This window comes from Pongo abelii, chromosome 13, assembly GCF_028885655.2.
Source record: "Pongo abelii isolate AG06213 chromosome 13, NHGRI_mPonAbe1-v2.0_pri, whole genome shotgun sequence".
Taxonomy (NCBI): Eukaryota; Metazoa; Chordata; class Mammalia; order Primates; family Hominidae; genus Pongo; species Pongo abelii.
This window is the reverse complement of record NC_071998.2, coordinates 73,646,156-73,667,771: the sequence shown is the minus strand read 5'-3', so window position 1 is coordinate 73,667,771 and position 21,616 is coordinate 73,646,156. Positions and strand designations below refer to the sequence as shown.

Below are 21,616 nucleotides of genomic sequence, written 5' to 3'. Positions count from 1 at the left end.
AGCCGGAATTAGCTAGAAACCACACTGTCGGCTACTGCTTTGCGGAAGGAATAGGAGCGAAGGACGAGGCTGCCCCCGAGTGGGAAACCTACAAGAAGCAGCGACGCTTCCAATCAGCTCACACCTTTCAGTATCGCAGAGAGGAATGGGCTCCGCATTTCCAGCTCCAAGCCTCCATTTCAGAGCCGGCTGGGGAGGATATTGAGGTGCAGATTCTTTTACCATTACGGGGTAGTGGTATGGCGTTGAGAAATAAGAATAGGCGAACCTTGTAGCTACCAATCTCCTGACTCTATAAACGTCCCCTGGCTAAATCCAGATTCCGGGTCCTGGCTGGGAGATTTTGATTTAGCAGGGCAGGAGTGGGGAACTAGGGAGGGTTTGGGTTTTAAATCAGCGTGATTCTGATCATCTGGCAAATTTGAATATTCTGCGCTGGGAGGCGACTTTCTGTTTCACTTTCCCAGACTCCGGGCAGGGGCCAAGCCCTTGCGAGTCAAGGGAACCCAGGAGTTGCTCTCTTGCCTCTGCGTTCCCGCAGCCTCCAACTGCATCTCCGGCGTCGCCCAGGCAGCCTGACCCAGCCAATCTGCCCAGGATCCACCCACCCTCCGCGGTTTCCGTGGCGACTGAGGGCGCCGCGTTCCGCAGCCTTAGGGCGGGGTAAGCGGGGGACCCACCTCTCTGTCCAGGCACTCAGCGCCCGACCTGCAAGTGGGGAGAGGATTCTCGTCCAGGACAGTCAGGCTAAGAAGTAACTTTTATTATTATTATTATTTATTGCTTTGAGTAATTCTTGCGCCCATTATTAAAAATAAGTGTTTCTTTGTTGTTTTTGTTTGGTTCGGTGGGGAGAATATATGTGACATGTTTTTCTAGGATCCTCTTCTTAACATTTTATCTTCAGATTCAAATGCTTTGGACAGACTCACCGACTGCCCGGCTGAGAATCTGTGAGGTCTACCTGCCTAGCAATTTGCCTTTGCACGGTCCTCCTATGAGGAGTGAGGACACACAGGTATGTGGCTTCTGTAACTGTCCACGCTGGGATAGTTCCGTCTACTTTCTGTCCCTTTCTTGACTGTCCAGTCTCACCTTTCTCTCAAACACTGCTGCTTCAGCTGAATCCAGATGTGGAAGGCCAGGTTCTCAGGTGGCTTGGTGGGAATGCAAGGGTGGTGCTCTCAGAAACATCTGGGGGTGAGCTTGCCATTCAGAAGCAGGAAAAACTGTCCCAATCAACTTTCTTTATGAGAGAGACACACCTAGCTAGAGGTACTGGTTTTTCTGCTTGACAACCCTGAGGCCTGGGCATACCTCAAAGGTGCTAGATACAATGGGGGGGTAAAGGCATTGGATAAATACACCCTTTCCAAATGGGAGAAACTGGCCAAAACAAAGGGGCTATAGGCCCCATGTAAGTCTGAAACCCAATAGGGCAGTCATTAAACCTTAAAGTTCCAAAATGATCTCCTTTAACTTTATGCCTCACATCCAGGTCATGCTGATGCAAGAGGTGGGCTCCCACAACCTTGGACATCTCTGCCTATGTGGCTTTGTAGGGTACAGACCCCCTCTCAGCTGCTTTCACACCTGGTGTTGAGTGTCTGCAGCGTTTTCAGGTGCATGGTGTAAGCTGTTAGTGGATCTACCATTCTGGGGTCTGGAGAATGACTGCCCTACTGGATTTCAGACTTACATGGGGCCTATAGCCCCTTTGTTTCGGCCAATTTCTCCCACTTGGAAAGGGTGTATTTATCCAATGCCTTTACCCCCATTGTATCTAGAAATCAACTAACTTGCTTGTGATTTTACAGGCCCTCTTCTCATAGCTCCACTAGGCAATGCCCCAGTGGGGACTCTGTGTGGGGGCTTCAATGGCTTCAACCCCGCATTTCCCTTTCACACTGCCCTGGCAGAGGTTCTCCATGAGGGCCCTGCCCCTCCAGCAAACTTCTGCCTGGATGTTCAGGTGTTTCCATACATCTTCTGAAATATAGGCAGCAGTTCCCAAACCTCAGTTCTTGGCTTTTGTTTACCCGCAGGCTCAACACCACATGGAAGCTGCCAAGGATTGGGGCCTGCATCCTCTGAAGCCACAGCCCGAGCTGTATCTTGGGCCCTTTTAGCCATGGCTGGAGCAGCTGGGACACAGGGCACCAAGTCCCTAGGCTACACACAGCAAGGGGGCCTGGGACCTGGCTCAGGAAACCATTTTTTCCTCCTAGGTCTCTGGGCCTGTGATGGGAGGGGCTTCCACAAAGCTCTTTGACATGCCCTGGAGACATTTTCCCCATTGTCTTGGTGATTAACATTTAGCTCCTCATTATTTATGCAAATTTCTGCAGCCAGCTTGAATTTCTCCCCAGAAAATGGGGTTTTCTTTTCCATCACATTGTCAGGCTGCAAATTTTCTGAACTTTTATGCTTTGCTTCCTCTTGAACACTTTGCTGCTTAGAAATTTCTTCCACCAGATACCCCAAATCATCTCTCTCAAGTTCAAAGTTCCACAGATCTCTGGGGCAGGGGCAAAATGCTGCCAATCTCTTTGCATAGCAAGAGTGACCTGTATTCTAGTTCCCAACAAGTTCCTTATCTCCATCTGAGACCACGTTAGCCTGGATGTTATTGTCTATATCACTATCAACATTTTGGTCAAAACCATTCAGTAAGTCTCTAGGAAGTTCCAAACTTTCCCACATCTTCCTGTCTTCTGAGCCCTAGAAGTCTCTAGGAAGTTCCAAACTTTCCCATATTTTCCTGTCTTCTTCTGACCTCCTCAAACCATTCCAACCTTTGCCTGTTACCAAGTTCCAAATTTGCTTCCACATTTTCAGGTACCTTTGCAGCAGCACCCTACTCTCTGCAGTATCAATTTACTGTATTAGTCCATTCTCACACTGCTAGTAAAGACATACCTGAGACTGGGTAATTTATAAAGAAAAAGAGGTTTAATGGACTCACAGTTTTGAAATGGGAGAGTTCCCTGATCCCCTTAGCAGGATGTGTGACAGGAGTGTGGCTTGCCCCTGACAAGGGGGAGCTTGCAGACAGGCAGGAGCCAGGGGAGCACTATAGGCTTCAGCCCTGTGGTAGTGTCTACTCTCTAGGGGTGGGTGTCTGTGGCCCCAGTGTTACAAAGCTCTCTTACCCTTGCCATCCACAGATGGCTTGAGTGTTAACCAGCTCAATGGACCCTCTGCCTTTTTGCAAGGGTAGAAGGCCAGTGTGACAGCTTTTAATACCCTGAGCTCTTGCCCAGTATCCCAGAAGAATCGGGTCACACATGGGCTTGAAGGATGAATGCGAAGTTTTATTGAGTGGTGGAGGTGGCTCTCATCAGGATGGGTGGGGAGCTGGAAGGAGGGGATGGAGTGGGAAGATGATCTTCCCCTGGAGTTGGGCTGTCCAGTGGCCTAACTCCTCTCCAACCACCCCCAGTCCAACTCCTCTTGGTGTTCAGACGTTTCTCTTCTCTCTTTCTCTGCCACATCATTTGCTGTCTGTCTGCTTCTCATCTCTTCGTCTGCTGGTCTGCTCTGGAGCCTGGGGTTCAGGGTTTATATGGGTACAGGATAGGGAGCATGGTAGTCCAAAAAGCAACTTTTTGGGTGCAAAAACAGGAATGCCTATCCTTGTTTAGGGCTGTGGGTCTTTAGGCTTGAAAGTGGGGCCTTTGCCAGGGAACCACCCTCTTCTACCCAGTGTTTCCCTGTCTACTGTCCGTATCAGTTCCACATGGCCGGGGAGGCCTCACAATCATGGTGGAAGGCAAAAGAGGAACATAGCCATGTCTTACATGGCAGCAGGCAAGAGAGTATGTGCAGGGAAACTGCCCTTCGTAAAACCATCAGATCTTTGAGACTTCTTCACTATCAGGAGAACAGCATGGGAAAACCCACCACCATGATTCAATTACCTCTCACAGGGTCCCTCCCATGACACATGGGGATTATTGGAGCTACAATTCAAGATGAGATTTGGGTGGGGACCCAGCCAAACCATATAACTGAGGTTGAGTCATTTATCTAAATGATCATTGATAGCTCATGGTAGACCTGGGATTTAAACCCCAAATTGTTTGCCTGACTCTAGAATCCACGCATAGTCTTTAAATATTTTAAAAAATTAATTAATATTTATTTATTTATTTTTTGAGACAGAGTCTTGCTCTGTCACCCAGGCTGGAATGCAGTGGCATGATCTTGACTCACTCCAACCTCTGCCTCCAGGGTTTTAAGCGATTCTCATGCCTCAGTCTCTTGAGTAGCTGAGATTACAGATGCACACCAACATGCCTGGCTAATTTTTGTATTTTTGGTAGAGATGGGGTTTCCCCATGTCGGCCAGGCTGGCCTCAAACTCAGGTGATCCGCCCACCTCGGCCTCCCAGAGTGCTGGGTTACAGGTGTGAGCCACTGGGCCCGACTTAATTAATTAATATTTAAAGATGAGGTCTCACTGTGTTGCTCAGACTATAGTGCAGAGGCTTTTCACAGGTGCAGTCATGGCTCACTACAGCCTTGAACTCCTGGGCTCAAGTGATCCTCCCACCTCAGCCTCTCAAATAGTTGGGATTACAGGCATGTTCCACTGTGCCTGGCAGAATCCATGTATTTTTAATGTGCTGTACCACCTGGGATTACAGGCATGTTCCCCTGTGCCTGGCAGAATCCACGTATTTTTAATGTGCTGTACCACCTGGGATTACAGGCATGTTCCCCTGTGCCTGGCAGAATCCACGTATTTTTAATGTGCTGTATCATCTGGGATTACAGGCATGTTCCCCTGTGCCTGGCAGAATCTACGTATTTTTAATGTGCTGTACCACCTGGGATTACAGGCATGTTCCCCTGTGCCTGGCAGAATCCACGTATTTTTAATGTGCTGTACCACCTGGGATTACAGGCATGTTCCCCTGTGCCTGGCAGAATCCACGTATTTTTAATGTGCTGTACCACCTGGGATTACAGGCATGTTCCCCTGTGCCTGGCAGAATCCACGTATTTTTAATGTGCTGTACCACCTGGGATTACAGGCATGTTCCCCTGTGCCTGGCAGAATCCACGTATTTTTAATGTGCTGTACCACCTGGGATTACAGGCATGTTCCCCTGTGCCTGGCAGAATCCACGTATTTTTAATGTGCTGTACCACCTGGGATTACAGGCATGTTCCCCTGCGCCTGGCAGAATCCACGTATTTTTAATGTGCTGTACCATCTGCTGGAGCTTCCAAAATGATCAAGCAGTGGCCGAGGGGAAGGTAGCATATTTTTTTCCTGAGTGAAAAGTTAAAAATGAAAATTTGATTGTTTAGATCAAATTAGATTGATTCTTTAGCTAGTTAACAAGAGTGTGTTGAGGTTCTACGATATACTCGGCATGAGAGGAGAGATAAATATATGTAAAATAACAAAATACTGAGGCCGGGGAGAGAGTTCTTCATTTAGAGGAGACTGTTGTCTCACCTGGGTCCTGGCTTAGAGAATCCTGAAGCTTTAGCCTTAAAGTAGGGGTGGAGAAAATGAGGAGAGTTTTATCCATCAGCTACTTCCATTATAGACTTGTCTAAGATGGAATTGCAGGTTGTTTTCTTTTGTTATTTTAAATGAGACAGATATTGTATAAGCACCAGAAATAGAACAATGGTGTCTGTTAGATTTGAGGAGGGAAAGTCTTATTTTGGAATATGTAGTGTTATTTTATTTTATTTTTTATTTTTATCTTTTTTTTTTTTTTTCAGATGAAGTCTCGCTCTGTTGCCCAGGCTGGAGTGCAGTGGTATAATCTCAACTCACTGCAACCTCTGCCTCTCGGGTTCAAGTGATTCTCCAGCTTCAGCCTCCCAAGTAGCTGGGACTACAGGCACATGCCACCATGCCCGGCTAATTTTTGGATTTTTAGTAGAGATGGGGTTTCACCATGTTGGCCAGGCTGGTCTCGAACTCCTGACCTCAAGTGATCTACCTGCCTTGGCCTCCCAAAGTGCTGAGATTACAGAAGTGAGCCACTGTGCCTAGTTGTTTTCTTTCTTTTTTTTTTTAAACGTGTGCATTGTGCATTGTTTCCCGGTTTATCATACTAAAAGAAGAAACTATTTCGTGTTCTAATAATTTACCGCCGTGCAGGTAGCTTGGCTTTTGGTAAAAGACAATCTCTGTTTCCAGTTTGTAACTGATGTATCATTCTCCTTGTTTTCCCTGCCCTTAATTTAATGTGGGTATGCTTCTGTTTTCTTTCCTTAAATTCACTTGCAGCTTTTCTCCCCACTCTCTCTCTCAATGTCACCGGTTTTGCGTGAACCATTCCCTTTGCCTCTCCCTTGACTTCTGCTCTGCCTGCTACAATCTTTGGGGATTATAGCCCACTAAGCAGTCCCGCTGGCTATTCTGGAGAAAGCAAGCATCTTTTTCATGCCTGTAGGTGGCATGTACAGACTGCACCCTGCAGAGGAGCTGGGAGGCAAAGCTTATTTCTTGGAAGTTTTCAGTCGCTTGCAAGGAGACACTATGGATGCAGTGAAGTGCAGAGGTCCAAAGAGAAATTCTGTTATTCAAGAAGGAATGAAATAAAGGCTTATTAAGCAACTATCTGTTTATCTATATATACTGACACTGTCAGTTGTATACAATGCTCTTAAGTAATTGCAAACCATAATTGTAAAACTTTTTCTTTTTTCCATTTGGCTTCAGATATTTTCTTTTCCATGGGCAGACCAGTTTATTTGTGTTTGAATTAATGGCTTATCAATTTGGGTTCTAAAAATACAACTTGAGCTATACATTGGTTACGACAATGCAGAGCCAGCTAAATAACTAAAAGTGAGAGGTAATATATCCAAGAGTTAAGAAAAGCAAGACCTCTGAAACCAGTAGACCTGGGCTGAAATTCTGGCTTTCCCATCTACAGCTATGTGACCTTGGGCAAGTTACTTAACCTATCTGTCTTCTGTTTTCAAAGCATTAAGTGCTATGTGTTAACAGCTACTGTTATTATTGTTGTTGTTATTGTTAATACACATTTTTCATATATCTCACTGGACCCTGATTTTATATACATATATACACACATATAAATATATGTACACACACACACACCCCCCCCACACACACACACTAAGGGTTTATTTTTTTCAATTTAAGTACTAGTTTCTGGGTTTCTGAGGTCCTAAGAATACAGTGATACTAATTATACATGAGTACAATTTCCTGACAATGGGTCTTCATGCTGTTATTGTTTACAGTGAGAAAGCTGTGGAAAGAGCGCTGGGCTTCCAAAAGCCATGGGTTCCTTTATAAATTGGCCACTTACTTCTTGTGGGCATAGCTGTGGTCCTACTCTCTGGATCTGAGTGTCCATCTCTAATAAGTGACAGGCGCAAGTGGCCTAGACAATAGCTAAGTCATCTTTACTCCACTGTGGCCCTAATGACACCCTTATCTGCATCATGGTAAAAAATAAGGTTAGTGCAAGGCAACGTGCAATGTAATGACAAAAGGGTAAAAAGTTGAAACCATATGGTCTTCGGACTAGTTTCCACAGTCCCAGTATCTCACTCCTTGATGAGTTAGTCCAGTCTGCTGAGATTATTGATTGGGGCCAGCCTAGATGAAATGTTCTTGGTTTCAAAGAAGAGCTGAAGAGTAAAGAGTCTTCTCATTCTTTGACTTTGCTAGAGTGTGAAAACCAGACCCTTTGGGAGTTCAAGTTGTTGCTGAGAACAAGCAGTTCAATATCCCAGCAGAATCATGGCTACCTTCAATTATGGAGTCTGGCTGACTTCATGTTTGTTGATCAGTTATTTATGAAGCACATTCTATGTGGTTAAAAAATGTTATTGGTGCGCTAAAAATATAACAGAAAAAGACCCATAACCTACTATATGTGCCGTAAATCAGAGAGACTAGATGTGGCTACCTTAAAAATTCGATATATCATTAAGTCAAGGAAATACTGAGGATCTGTCCAGATTGAAGGAGACTAAAGAGGCATGGCAACTAAATGCAATGCATTAATTGGAATTGAATCCTTTGCTAGAAAGGACATTACTGGAACAACTGGTGAATACTGAATGGAGTATGAGGATAAGATGGTCATACTGTATCAATGTTACTTTCCTGGTTTTGCTGGCTGTATTGTAAAGCATGAAAGATAATGTCCTTGTTTGTAGAAAATCTACACTAAATTATTCAGGGATGATGGACTATTAGGTTGGCAACTTACCCTCAAGGGGATAAAATGACTTTTTACTTGGGGTGACTGACCAGCTTTGTTTGTCTGGGATAGTCTCAGTTTTAGCATTGATGGCCATGTGTTGGGGAAACTGCTCAGTTCCAGGCAAACAGGGATGGTTGGTTACCCTATTTATACTATACCTACAACATTTTGTAAATTTGAGTTGTTTCAAAATAAATATTTTTGTAAAACATTAGATAACTCAAGAAACAAAAATTAAAATGACCAATATAATAAGCATGAGTAAAGAAGCAATACATGATAGTTTCTAAGCAATGTACAGACACTAAGTGGTATCGTTGGTAGAAGGTGTCATTCACGGTGAGCTGGAATGGTCAGATATGGTAGATGATACTACATGAGGGATTGCAGGCGTGCTGCCAGTCTGAGGATGTCCCACTACTGTGGTGCAATGGAGACAGGGCCCTTATCACGCATGACCTTGCTGTTCTCAACCAGGCTGACCTTGAAGAAGTCACTTCATCATTCTAAGCCTCGGTTCCCTATTCTGCAAAGTAAGAATATTGTACAGAAGATTTCAAATGCTTTTTCATGGCAGTTGAATCCTTTCCTTAAAGGAAGTCTTGCCATTTAAAATGTACTAGAATTGCTCTAGTTGAAGTGCATGAAGGGTTTCAAATCCTGCAGTCCCCTTGGCCCCTTCCAAACCCCTTCTGTCATGATCTCTGATTTTCCTTGCAAATGTGGAGCTCTGCAGAATGCATTGCAAGAGCCACTAGGCTAGAAAGGATTTCTTTTTCATGTATAATCACTCCTTTGCCTTCTAAGATAGATGGCTCCTTTTTCTCATGGAAAATTCCATGATGCAAATATCTGTTACTTCCAGAAAAGACATGATGTCTTCAAAAATTATTTGTCAAAGTGTCAGAGAAAGTGTCTATTTAGTGTTATTTAGTATCAGCATTATGTGTATAAGATTATAACTTCTTGTCACTTAGCAACACCTAAACATGCATTTATTTATGAGATTGATTTCCTATTGGGCATAGAGTCAAATGCAGCCTGAGAACACTAAACAGGGGTCAGGGAAGGGGGAGGGTACAGGCTAGGTCTAGGCCATCATGGACCATGACTTTTTAATATAAAGTCATGGCTTCATCCTGAAATTTTTTCTCCAAAAGTGACATGACAGTCATTATACTTTTTGTCATTATACTTTTAGTATAAGGATTAAGAAAATACACAATGTCAAAAGGCTTCTCTGAGTTCAGAAGTCATTTGCATATGAATATGTATTTCATGAATTGCAGTGTTATTTGTTTATTATTCAGGCATTTTTTTAGCTCACATATGGATTCTCCAATGACTTGCAGCAACTGTGACTCGCTCCACCCCAGGAGTCTGCAGCCCTTGGCCTGGGCCAGTTTCTTCTGGCCAAATTTGCTCATCTGGAAGCCTTCACACATGCTGTTGCTTCTGCCTGAAACAGCATGTGTTTAAAAAATGTCTCCTTTTAAAAAATTTGCAGATGAATCCACTACCTCCCATACAGACTGCACATTCTCCACAGAATGAAGCAGATATGCCTCAATCCCATGGCCTAAAGCTCTTACGAGCCAAGTGTGTAACTTACTATGAAAGCATTGGGATCCTCAAGGGTGATTCTTCCAGAAATGGCAGCCAATCAGTGTTGATGGCTTCCCAAGACACCCAAGTGAACCCCACAGAACATCAGACCTTCAGGCTGAGGGGCCTTCAGGCGTTACCTCATTATTTAGCAAATGGAAAGAAACCTCTGCTCCTTGAAGTGTCCAAAGTGACTCCCGGAGAAACAGAGCAATACTGGGACCAGAGAGCCCAGTGGGGGCCCAAGAGAAATTGCTGCCCGACTGAATGGCATCTCCATATGGTGGCTGATGCCTTTGTCCCTGAGGCACAGAAGCTGAGTCATGTTATAAACTGGGCCCAGAAGTTCTTGTGCAGCTCTCCCAAAAAGCACAAGTTGAAAAGTCCCCAAACTTCTGTAGGACTCCCTTGGTCTAACCTTTGCCAAAGTTCAAATGCTCTAGGAAATAAGAAAAAGGGTTATCTGAGATCATCTGATCCTCCCCCTCTGCTCAGAGACCAGTCTGGTACCCAAATGGATATTCATAGCTTCCCTTTAAGCTCCCAGAACAACTTGTCAGAAATGGCCTTGTCTTCGGAATTTTCAAATTCCTTCCTGGAGAATTTTCCTGGCTATCAGTCTTGTGGGCAGCAAGAAACTACAGTTAGGAATGAGAGGGAGGGAGGAGCTGCCATGCCCCCTGCTAAAAGTCTTCAGCAGGAAGAGTCTGCTGAACCACAATATGACAGAGCAGGAAATAGACATATTCAGAACTCCAGTGAGGATGAGATGTTTCCTGAGAGGTCGGGGTTCAGCCACAACTCAGACACACCTATGTAGATAATAAGGTTTTAGAGGAGACTGGGCAGAGCCCACCCAGAAATGGTTACTTCTGGAATCCACTGACAGGCAGCTCAGAGAAGGAACTTTTAGATGAACCTGGGGGAGGGAATGGAACTCTCCGAAGGGGTGTTCTAGGCAGGAAATGCAGAGTTTCCAGGAATTTTCTTATCTCCCACAAGGGGTAGCACACTGGTGCCAGAAATCACTGTGCTGGAAAGTAGTGTTTCCTCTCCTGGAGACACTTCCCTGGGGGAGGATGTCAGGGCGGAGTTCAGAGTAAAGCCTGCAGGGATGCCCAAGGGTGCCATAGCAGGATGTCCGGTTGACAACTGCAGAGGTGACGACCCCATCCAGAGGCTGCCTGAAGGTCAACGTACAGCCCCCTGCGACAGCTCCAATGGATGGAGAAAGGAATCAGACAATACAGTGTTCACTTTAAGGTACCCCCAGATTGATATTAACAATAAAAATGAATGGAGACATGCCACTACAAAAACAGGAGGACTGATGGGGAGCGTACCAAGAGGCAGTCAGAACAGTTGTGTGCAGAGTTCTGTTAAAAGCAGCCCTTGGCCAGGCGCGGTGGTTCATGCCTATAATTCCAACACTTTGGGAGGCCGAGACGGGTGGATCATGAGGTCAGAAGTTCAAGACCAGCCTTGCCAACATGGCAAAATCCCATCTCTACTAAAAATGTAAAAATTAGCCGAGTGTGGTGGGGCATGCCTGTAATCCTAGCTACTCGGGAGGCTGAGGCAGGAGAATTGCTTGAAGCTGAGAGGCAGAGATTGCAGTGAGCTGAGATTGCGCCACCACGCTCCACCCTGAGCTACAGAGGTACCAAAACAGAGATATAGATCAATGGAACAGAACAGAGCCGTCAGAAATAATGCCACATATCTACAAGTATTTGATCTTTGACAAACCTGACAAAAACAAGAAATGGGGAAAGGATTCCCTATTTAATAAATGGTGCTGGGAAAACTGGCTAGCCATATGTAGAAAGCTGAAACTGGATCCCTTCCTTACACCTTATACAAAAATCAATTCAAGATGGATTAAAGACTTAAATGTTAGACCTAAAACCATAAAAACCCTAGAAGAAAACCTAGGCATTACCATTCAGGACATAGGCATGGGCAAGGACTTCATGTCTAAAACACCAAAAGCAATGGCAACAAAAGCCAAAATTGACAAATGGGATCTAATTAAACTAAAGAGCTTCTGCACAGCAAAAGAAACTACCATCAGAGTGAACAGGCAACCTACAAAATGGGAGAAAATTTTCGCAACCTACTCATCTGACAAAGGGCTAATATCCAGAATCTACAATGAACTCCAACAAATTTACAAGAAAAAAACAAACAACCCCATCAAAAAGTGGGCAAAGGACATGAACAGACACTTCTCAAAAGAAGACATTTATGCAGCCAAAAAACACATGAAAAAATGCTCACCATCACTGGCTATCAGAGAAATGCAAATCAAAACCACAATGAGATACCATCTCACACCAGTTAGAATGGCAATCATTAAAAAGTCAGGAAACAACAGGTGCTGGAGAGGATGTGGAGAAATAGGAACACTTTTACACTGTTGGTGGGACTGTAAACTAATTCAACCCTTGTGGAAGTCAGTGTGGCGATTCCTCAGGGATCTAGAACTAGAAATTCCATTCGACCCAGCCATCCCATTACTGGGTATATACCCAAAGGACTATGAATCATGCTGCTATAAAGACACATGCACACGTATGTTTATTGCGGCATTATTCACAATAGCAAAGACTTGGAACCAACCCAAATGTCCAACAATGATAGACTGGATTAAGAAAATGTGGCACATATACACCATGGAATACTATGCAGCCATAAAAAATGATGAGTTCACGTCCTTTGTAGGGACATGGATGAAATTGGAAATCATCATTCTCAGTAAACTATCGCAAGAACAAAAAACCAAACACCGCATATTCTCACTCATAGGTGGGAATTGAACAATGAGAACACATGGACACAGGAAGGGGAACATCACACTCTGGGGACTGTTGTGGGGTGGGGGGAGGGGGGAGGGATAGCACTGGGAGATATACCTAATGCTAGATGACGAGTTGGTGGGTGCAGCGCACCAGCATGGCACATGTATACATATGTAACTTACCTGCACATTGCGCACATGTACCATAAAACCTCAAGTTTAATAATAATAAATAATAATAAAAGAAAAAAAAAAAAAAAAAAAAAAAAAAAAAAAAAAAAAAAAAAAAAAAAAAAAAAAAAAAAAAAAAAAAAAAAAAAAAAAGCAGCCCTCCTGAGATAACTCTGAGGCAGTTTGATCTAGCACATCCTGAAAGTTATCAGGCCCCTCAAGTTGCCACCCTCTCGCTGAATATGTTAGAGAGGGCCCCCTGGAGAATGTGGCCTTTCACATACATTCAGGCTCTGGTAACTTCCATGAACCCACTGCAGATGCACATGGCATATGCGGGGCAGCACTTGGTTTCACCAGTTGCCACCACCTGGGATGGACAGAAGATTAGTGCAGACACCCTGAGTGGAGACCCAAGGAAATAACTCCAGAGCAAAAGGAAAAGCCCCTGCCTTCAATTTGTCCCACTTCCGGTGACTTTTTCACAACTGGTGTGAAGGGATCCTTCCCATTCCAGAATGTCTGTGATAGCCTCTCTTGGAGCAGAATGTCCGTGATAGCCTCTCCTGGAGTAATGACCCATCCCATAAACCAGAGCATGGGGCCGGTGTACCGGAGACATATTTCTGCTATTTGCATGTGCGGAGCAAGATCAGGGGTCTCTTTTCAGAAGAGGGAAACTCCTCTTTACCTTTCCAGGGTCCTAGACTATCTGAATCAGAGTCAGGTATCATATCTTCAGGAGGGAAAGGCAGGTCTGAAGGGACCGGCCCAGACAGGAAGACGCAACAGTGGAGAGATGGGAGCAGGAGTAAGGCAGCCATGGAAGGTGGGGGGAGCGCCCATCCCCAAGGAGAAGGCTGGGCCGAAGAGGCAGCTCTGGAGGTGAACAGCTTCTGGAAGCCTGAGGGCAACTATGGTATGAAATGAGAGCTGGGCAAAAAAGTCTCATGAGCAGCAATTTGTTGGCACTTGTATAACCTGTCACATGGCCACTGGGGATGAGACACAGGCCTCCGGGCCTCTGGCTTCATCACGCACTCACTGTTTTTAAGACCTCTAGGCTTCATTTTCCATAAACACCAAATGGGGATAATTATCAGCATATAGTGTATACTGTAAGATGCTATGCCAATATTTGTTGTATTTTGTCAGACCAAAAGCCATTAGCTGGTTAAAAGTAATCTTAGTAAATCGTCATTCTGAAAGGTAAAAGCTACAGCATTTTTCTGATTGGATCTCCCTCTCTCTGAGGTGCTGGCATTTTCCATGAGCATGATGATTCTATTCATTTTGCTGTCTTGTAGTTTGTATGGAAATAAGCATTTTATGCCTGTCATCTGAAATACATTTTAATAACCCAGCATTAGAAAATAGAAATTTGCCTTTCCAGTTTGAATGCTGTGTAGATTAAAAACAAAGATTAATTCCTTTTTGTTTCATAGAATAAACCCAGATTAGGAATATAAAACACTTTGCTAGATCTTAATGAAAAAATATTCTTATTTGAATTCACTTTCCTTGTTTTTTGAACTAGGTTACATGATTTGTTATGAACAGTAGTAAAATATAACATTTCAAAGCTATTTTGAGAAATAGCTGAAATGGTAGAAGATACAAATTATTAAAATATGGTTATAATATTTTTTATAAGATTTATGAGGTGGAGGGACATGCCTTTTTTAGTGCAATTAACAGAGGATATCTGCAAAATAAAATCTATGTGCTTAATATGAAAAGTGAAGGATTTTCAACTTCTTATTTCATATTTTTAGGGTAGTTATATTCTACTGCCCCCAAAATGATACTCAGAATGACCAGCTATAGGAGGTCCTAGGAAATGTCAGTACGGTGTGTTCGTCTAGTAAATGTGGAGAGGAAAAGCCAAGGTTTGACCATTCTTTTGTTTTGTCACATAATATTAACATTTTAAACATTTAAACATTTCAACATTGGCAGTCTTCTGAGAAATTAGTTAGTATTCCAGTTTATACAGTGTGGTAAAATTGATTATGTATTGAAGGTCTACCATGTGTAAGATACTGTACCAGGGGAAGAAGAGGTGCCTACTCCAGAGGATGAAGTTCTGTAAGAGAAGTGCAAATAAAGTGCCTGGGGAGCAGAAGAGGGAGAAGTGATTGTCTTGGTGGAGTCAGTAAAGGTTTCATTTTGCAGATCATAGTGAGGGGGTGTTTGAAGGATGGCTAGGAGTTCAACAGGTGAGAAAAGGAATACCAGTTGGTAGAAACAGCATGAGCATAGTCATAGAGGAAGGTTGTATGGATTTTGTTGAGAAAGTAGTGAGATGTCCAATGTCATTGCATTTATTGGTCAGTATTATTTTGATTGCAAGTGACACAAGCGCTACTCAAACTAGTGGGAAAACAGAAAAATGTATGGCTTGCTTATCTGAAAATCTGTTTGTGCTTCATCTAGCAACTCTGCACAGTGATATCAATTCAGTACTCAACTTTTCTCCATTTCTTCGCTTTGCTCTCCTTCCAAGATGGCAAAAACCTTCATATCTTTCATACTGTGTTTTACCTCAGGCAATCTTCCATAGATGTATTCATAAAGCAAACTCCTCCAAAGATTTCATCAACTTTGTTTTGTGTTTCTTCTGGGATCCTTTTAACCAGCGTTGGCATACAGAAGATGAAGTCAAAGATTTGGATGAATCATGGCCCTGCCACTTGTTAACTGAGTATCTTTGGTTGAGTTTCTTAAGCTCTTTGAGATTTAGTTTTGACATCTGTAAAATGGATATAATATTTGTCTCACCTGCTTTAAAGGATGATTTTGAAGATTATAAAAATACAGTATATGGAAGAGCTTTGAGAATTATAATTGGCAAAACTAGTATTAACAATATGGCTATTTGGTACATAGCAACTTATCCTAGAACTAAATGATCTTTTTGGCATATGTTTATATCCATTTTGTAAAACCGTGCCATGTCATCATTGTTATCAGTATCAGCATCACCAAATCAGTGAATGTTTATTATGTACTTAGTCCATGTGTGCCAAGCATGCTAATTTTTTCTCATATTAGATTACAGTCATCATGTACTAGCAGATGACATGTTTGTATGGTGTTTTTGAGCTTTATGACATGGAATCCATTTTTCTTATTTCATCCAATGTCTTTGGAAAGTGTAAGTGGTCCAGTTTTCTGAAACAAAATTTATCAGAAGCACTTTTCCCTGGGAACCTTTTTTGTCCTCTCTGGTGATGAGTTTAGCAATAGAAATCTTTTGTCCTTGTAGGTTCTTATGACCCATAGTCAGTGTAAGTGAAGGACTTGAACCTTATATCTTGAACCCAGATGTGGCCTGTGAACTTCAGATATATACATACACCTTTATTGACTTACCCATTTGAATGTTTCACAGGACTTCAAACTTTGCAAATTGAAACAACATTGATCAGTCCCTGCCTCACACCACGTGGTATCCTTGTGCCTGTGTCGTGTCCTCCATCTAGTGGCCAGCCCTGTGGTGCTCCCAACTGCCCAGGCCAGAACACCAAGGCCTGTTACTCCTTCCTCTTCCTCACCATCCATACTTGGTCCATCTCTAAATCCTGTCCACTGTTACCTCCTAAGTGTTTTTGAATACAGCTATTCATCTTCATCCTCACCTTCTTACTATCTGCTCTCCCTGGAGGACTGTGACACTGCCTGCCTTGTCCCCCTTAAGCAATCAGATGCTCACTCAGGCTCTCACTTCGATCTGTTCTCCACACTGCAATCAAAATCAGTTTCTCAAACATCTTCGAATGGCACTCTGCAGTGAATTGCCACTGTGCATAGAATAAAGGTTATCTACATCAGCATGTTTTCTGCGTTCTGAGTGTTTCCACCCCGCCTCTCATCCTTGCTCCAGCCGTAGGACCTCCCTTAGTTCCGCTAGCACCATGCCCTCCCTCTCACCCCAGGGCCTTTGCATTTGCTGTTCCTCCTGACTGGAGCACCCACCCATAGCCAGCTCCTCGCTTACTTAAGTGATACTCTTCAGATCTGAAATTTAGGACCCCAAGAGAGACCCCCCACCCTACCACCTTCAGAACAGATCTGGTCTACTTACCTATTTTCTCTCAAGGCACCCTATTTTTCACTTTCAAGGAACTTACCTAAAATGTAATGGAATAGGCCAGGTGTGGTGGCTCATGCCTGTAATCCCAGCACTTTGGGTAGCTGACATTGATGAATCACTTGAGGTCAAGAGTTAGAGACCAGCCTGGCCAACATGATGAAACCCCGTCTCTACTAAAAATACAAAAATTAGCCAGGTATTGTGGCGAGTGCCTATAATCCCAGCTGCTTGGGAGGCTGAGGCAGGAGAATTGCTTGAACCTGGGAGGCGTAGGTAGCAGTGAGCCGAGATGGCGCCACTGCACTGCAGCCTGGGTGACAGAATGAGAGTCCATCTCAAAAAAAAAAAAAAAAAAGGACTGAAATAGAATATAAGGAGGGTCTACAAGGGCAGGACCAAGTCTGTTTAACTCACTAAGAACTAGAAGTGCTCAATATTTATTTAATAAATAAATGTAAATTTTGCAGGAACCCACACTAATTTTTAATGGATTGCTGTCTATCGTCTATTGATTATATATATGGGGCATATAATATCCATACATATAGATTCCATATATACAATAACATCCATTTTGCTAGCTTTAAGAATTAAGAGTTGGGTCCATATAAGAGAATAATCTAAATAAGTATATCTTTTTCTTTTAAGTGCTGCTGTCCATTTACTTATTGTTAATTGACAAGTAAAAATTATATATATTATGGTGTACAACATGACGTTTTGATGTATGTATACTAGTAGAATGGCCAAATTCAGCTATTTAACATATGTAGTGCCTCACATACTTATCTTTTCTGTGGTGAGAACACTTAAAATCTAATTTCTTGGCTGGGTGTGGTGGCTCAAGCCTGTAATCCCAGCACTTTGCGAGGTGGGAGGATCACCTGAGGTGAGGAGTTTGAGACCAACCTGGCCAACATGGCAAAACCCCATCTCTACTAAAAATTAAAACAAACAAACAAACAAAAAAACAAGCCAAGCATAGTGGCGGGCACCTGTAATCCTAGCTACTGGGGAGGCTGAGGCAGGAGAATTGCTTGAATCCGAGAGGCTGAATTTGCAGTGAGCTGAGATCAAGCCATTGCACTCCAGCCTGGGCAACAGAGTGAGATTCCACCTCAAAAAAAAAAATACTGCTTTCTTTTAATGCCATTTCTGGTTAAATTCACTTTAAAGTGCATTGGAAAGCTTTCTATCATTACAATGTGTATTAGTTGTAGTTAAATATTAGCTTGACAATTGTTTTTCATTATGAATATTCATTATTATAGTTCTGTTTGCTCTTTTGTTATCATTGTCTATTACATCTCTGAGTCATTGCAGCTGCTTGACTCATGTCTTTTAGCCAATTTTCCTTTTAAGCTGCATAGATATAGAAATTAATTAAACATACTTATTAAGCTTATGTGTTAAATAATAGTTAAGCAGGATTTATCGGTGGGCATTAGGAGGGAGCAGCACATGGGGAGCCCTCATGAGTGCAGGGCCTGCCACTTGTCCGGAGAGCCATAACTGGAGATGTATTTGACCCCACAGCCATCTGGGATGAGCCACTTCTCAGTCACCATGTTTTCAAATCATCTGCATGATGCAGTGTTATGTTAGCATTTTCATCTGTGTCCTGATCTGGCTTCTGGGTGCTTGAAGGAGTCAGACTTAGGAGTCTGATAATCTGGGAAGGGAGATATTATTGTATATATTCATGCCCTTAGGAGCTAAAACATTTAAAACAAAATGCTAAACTACTTGAGAATAGAACTGAAGAGACAACAAACAAAGCATGAAATCCTACTGAGCATTTTTCCTTACCTACATATTCCAAGCATGAAATCATGCCAAGCACTATTCCTTACCTACATGTTAAGTAAAATTAGATCCCAGGCAAGTAACTAATTTGTAGTGAGGAGTAGAGAAATAGAAAAAAGTCCCATTAATATTTACATTGAGTCCAACTGCTATGTTGGTCTACGTGATAATACATGTTTCACTCCAGAAACATTTCTCACAATTATATTTTTTAAAAATTCTGAAATAGCACTAGATTGGTTAAGTAGTTGCCCCCAGAATCCACTTACTATTTGGGAGTGTCTCCTCCACTACCAAGGCCTCTGCAAAGAGAATATCCAAACTCTGGCATCCTCTATGTCCAAGGCATAATTCAAAATTATTTCAGCAAAACATGATGATAGGAATGTGCTTTCCCCACTGCTAAGAACCCTGGATGGGCTTTTGCTTGTCATTCTCCAGCACCTTTTTGGTTCAAGGCCGAATGCGGTGGGCTGTATGGAGGAGAACTGCGTTCCAGACAGGGACACATGGACAGTCTGGCTGTGACTTCTGTTCTGCCATCAACAGCCAGGGTACAGCAGCCTGGTCTGACTTGCTAGGTAGGTGTCCTTCTTCTCCAGCTTCTCCAGGATTCTCCCAAACCTGTATTATTGGGTGGTGTGGATGGCCTTTCTAGGAGGAAAGCCCTCTTACCTTCACAGGTCTACATTAGCTGCATTTCTCTGTTAGATCCTTTGATCAAACTCACTCCAGATATTGAAAGTCTTTGTGTACAAAATCCTGGGCTATGGGTCTATGACCCTTTAAGAGAAGGGAGATGCTCTGGAGTGCTTGGACTCATCTTTGGAGCAAAGTCAGCTGGAAGTCATGTCCAGACTGGCAGCCTCAATGCAGCATTGTTTCCTTGGTAACCTGAGTAACTCCTAGCTCTTTTCTCACTTCAGGGAACCACAACATAGACTATGACTTAACTAATTCATGTAGCAAGCTCACTGAGGCCCTGCTATGAGCTGACGTCACTTTAGACCCTGGAGATACAGCAGTGAACACAACAGACAAAATCGCCTCTTCCTTCATGGAGCTTACGTTCCAGTGGAGTGAGACAAAAATGATGACAGGTGTTATGAGGAAAATAAGGCAGCAAAGGGAGACAATAGCATTGGAAGGACTGATTTTTAAATACCGTGGCCGGAGTGTCTCGCTGAGATGGTAAAAGAATAAAAAAGTCAGTGGGAGTTGATCTGGGAAAGGACCTTTCTGAACAGGGCCAGCAACAAGTGCAAGGCCTCTAATTGGGAGGCTTCTTGTTTTTGTTTGTGCATCTTTTTAGAAGGATTTTTTGTTTTTTGAGACGGAGTCTTGCTCTGTTGCCCAGGCTGGAGGGCAATGGCACGATCTTGGCTCACTGCACCCTCTGCCTCCTGGGTTCAAGCAATTCTCCTGCCTCAGCCTCCCAAGTAGCTGGGATTACAGGCAACCGCCACTACACCTGGGTAATTTTTGGGTTTTTAGTAGAGGTGGGGTTTTGCCATGTTAGTCAGGCTGGCCTCGAACTCCTGACCTCAGGAGGGGAACTGGTTAAAAACACACCCGCCTCGGCCTCCCAAAGTGCTGGGATTACAGACGTGAGCCACCGCGTCCGGCCTTTAGAAGGATTTTATGTATATGTGTGTGCATATGCATCCTTAACAAATTCACACAGATGTCATCGTTACAGAGCATAGTGTCTACCACTTTCTTACTTAAGCATGTCTCAGAGGTCTTTCCATACCAACAGACAGGCCTACCTCAGTTGCTAGGTGGCGGCGTCATGCTCCATGGTGTGCCTGTGCTGTGTGTTTTTAACCAGTTCCCCACTGATGCACAAGGCTGCAACTAGCTCCTAGTCCAGTTCCAGGTCCAGGAACTCCAGAGGCATTTTCCCTACCCATTTCTCTGCTCTCCTCTCCTGCCTCCTATATCAGATACGCATTTGTGTCGTTGGCCTCTTTCTCACCAGCACCCATGCCCTGCCTCCTCTTTTCCTTCCTTCTCAACTTCAGTTCAGGAAAGAATGGTCCATTTTTATTCCAGTTTCTGAGTCTTCAATACAGTGTCAGCCTCTTGCTGACAGATGTTGTCCTTTAATGCCTCATTTACCCACTGATTTGGATGTGGAAAGAAACTGCGTAAGAGGATTTAGAAGTGCATTTTGCTGGCATGTCACCTACAGTATTGGTGTCACTCCCTGATGCTCTGGTGCTTCCCGAGTCTATATTTGATTTGCCTGTACATGACAGTCTCATTCTGGCCTCTAGTGGATGATGCTGTCTCAACACGCAGGCTGGCCGTGTTAGTTAGCAATCCCTGCTACAGACAGGCTGCGATGGTGCGAGCAACTCCATAGCTACAGATGCACATTCTTTTGTTAAAAATACTTAACTCTTTTTAGCAGATCTCTAACAGAAAATAAAGCTGACTTTGTCTTATGAGCTTTTCAAAGGTCAGGTGCTTTTTTTTTTTTTTAAATTAGGGCTGTCCAGATGCCTCCAAAATATGTGAGGAAAAATGTAACCTTCTTAACTTCCAACTTCCAAATGTGCAAACCAGTTTGTTTCCTGACATAAAACTCCTGCCAAACTTTGAAAAAGCATTGCATCTTTTTTCTCTTGTGGAAAGTCTTGGAAACCTTTGTGAAATTGCAATTAGTAGCAAAAGTAATTGGGGATGAAGGCATTTCATTGCTTAGCATAGTTATTTGACAGTTGTCATGTCTCGTATGAGCCTGTATGCAGAGTGGCTTTTGTGGCAGTTCTTTTTGCTTCTTTCATTGTCTAAATATTTAAGATTTGTATTTCTTTCTATAGTAAATGTTTTCTCTACATTTATCCCTCCCCCTCATCTATTTATAACTTTCAAAATTGCCTGGGAACAGAAAGCTGCTCTTTCTGCCTTTTC

General features: G+C 43.3%; 1 long non-coding RNA gene across 3 annotated transcripts in view; it reads left to right on the top strand.

Annotated features, from left to right (window-relative positions):
* LOC129047895 (uncharacterized) overlaps positions 1-21,616 on the top strand; it is a 153,361-nt gene continuing 131,745 nt past the window's right edge. For 2 of the 3 annotated variants that reach the window (XR_008509762.2, XR_008509761.2), the window contains exons 1-2: positions 1-754; positions 908-1,018. This is a non-coding gene — a long non-coding RNA (uncharacterized LOC129047895). Of the gene's footprint in view, positions 755-907; positions 1,019-19,138; positions 19,279-21,616 lie in introns of all 3 variants that reach the window. The other variant, XR_010136532.1, reaches the window with a different exon arrangement.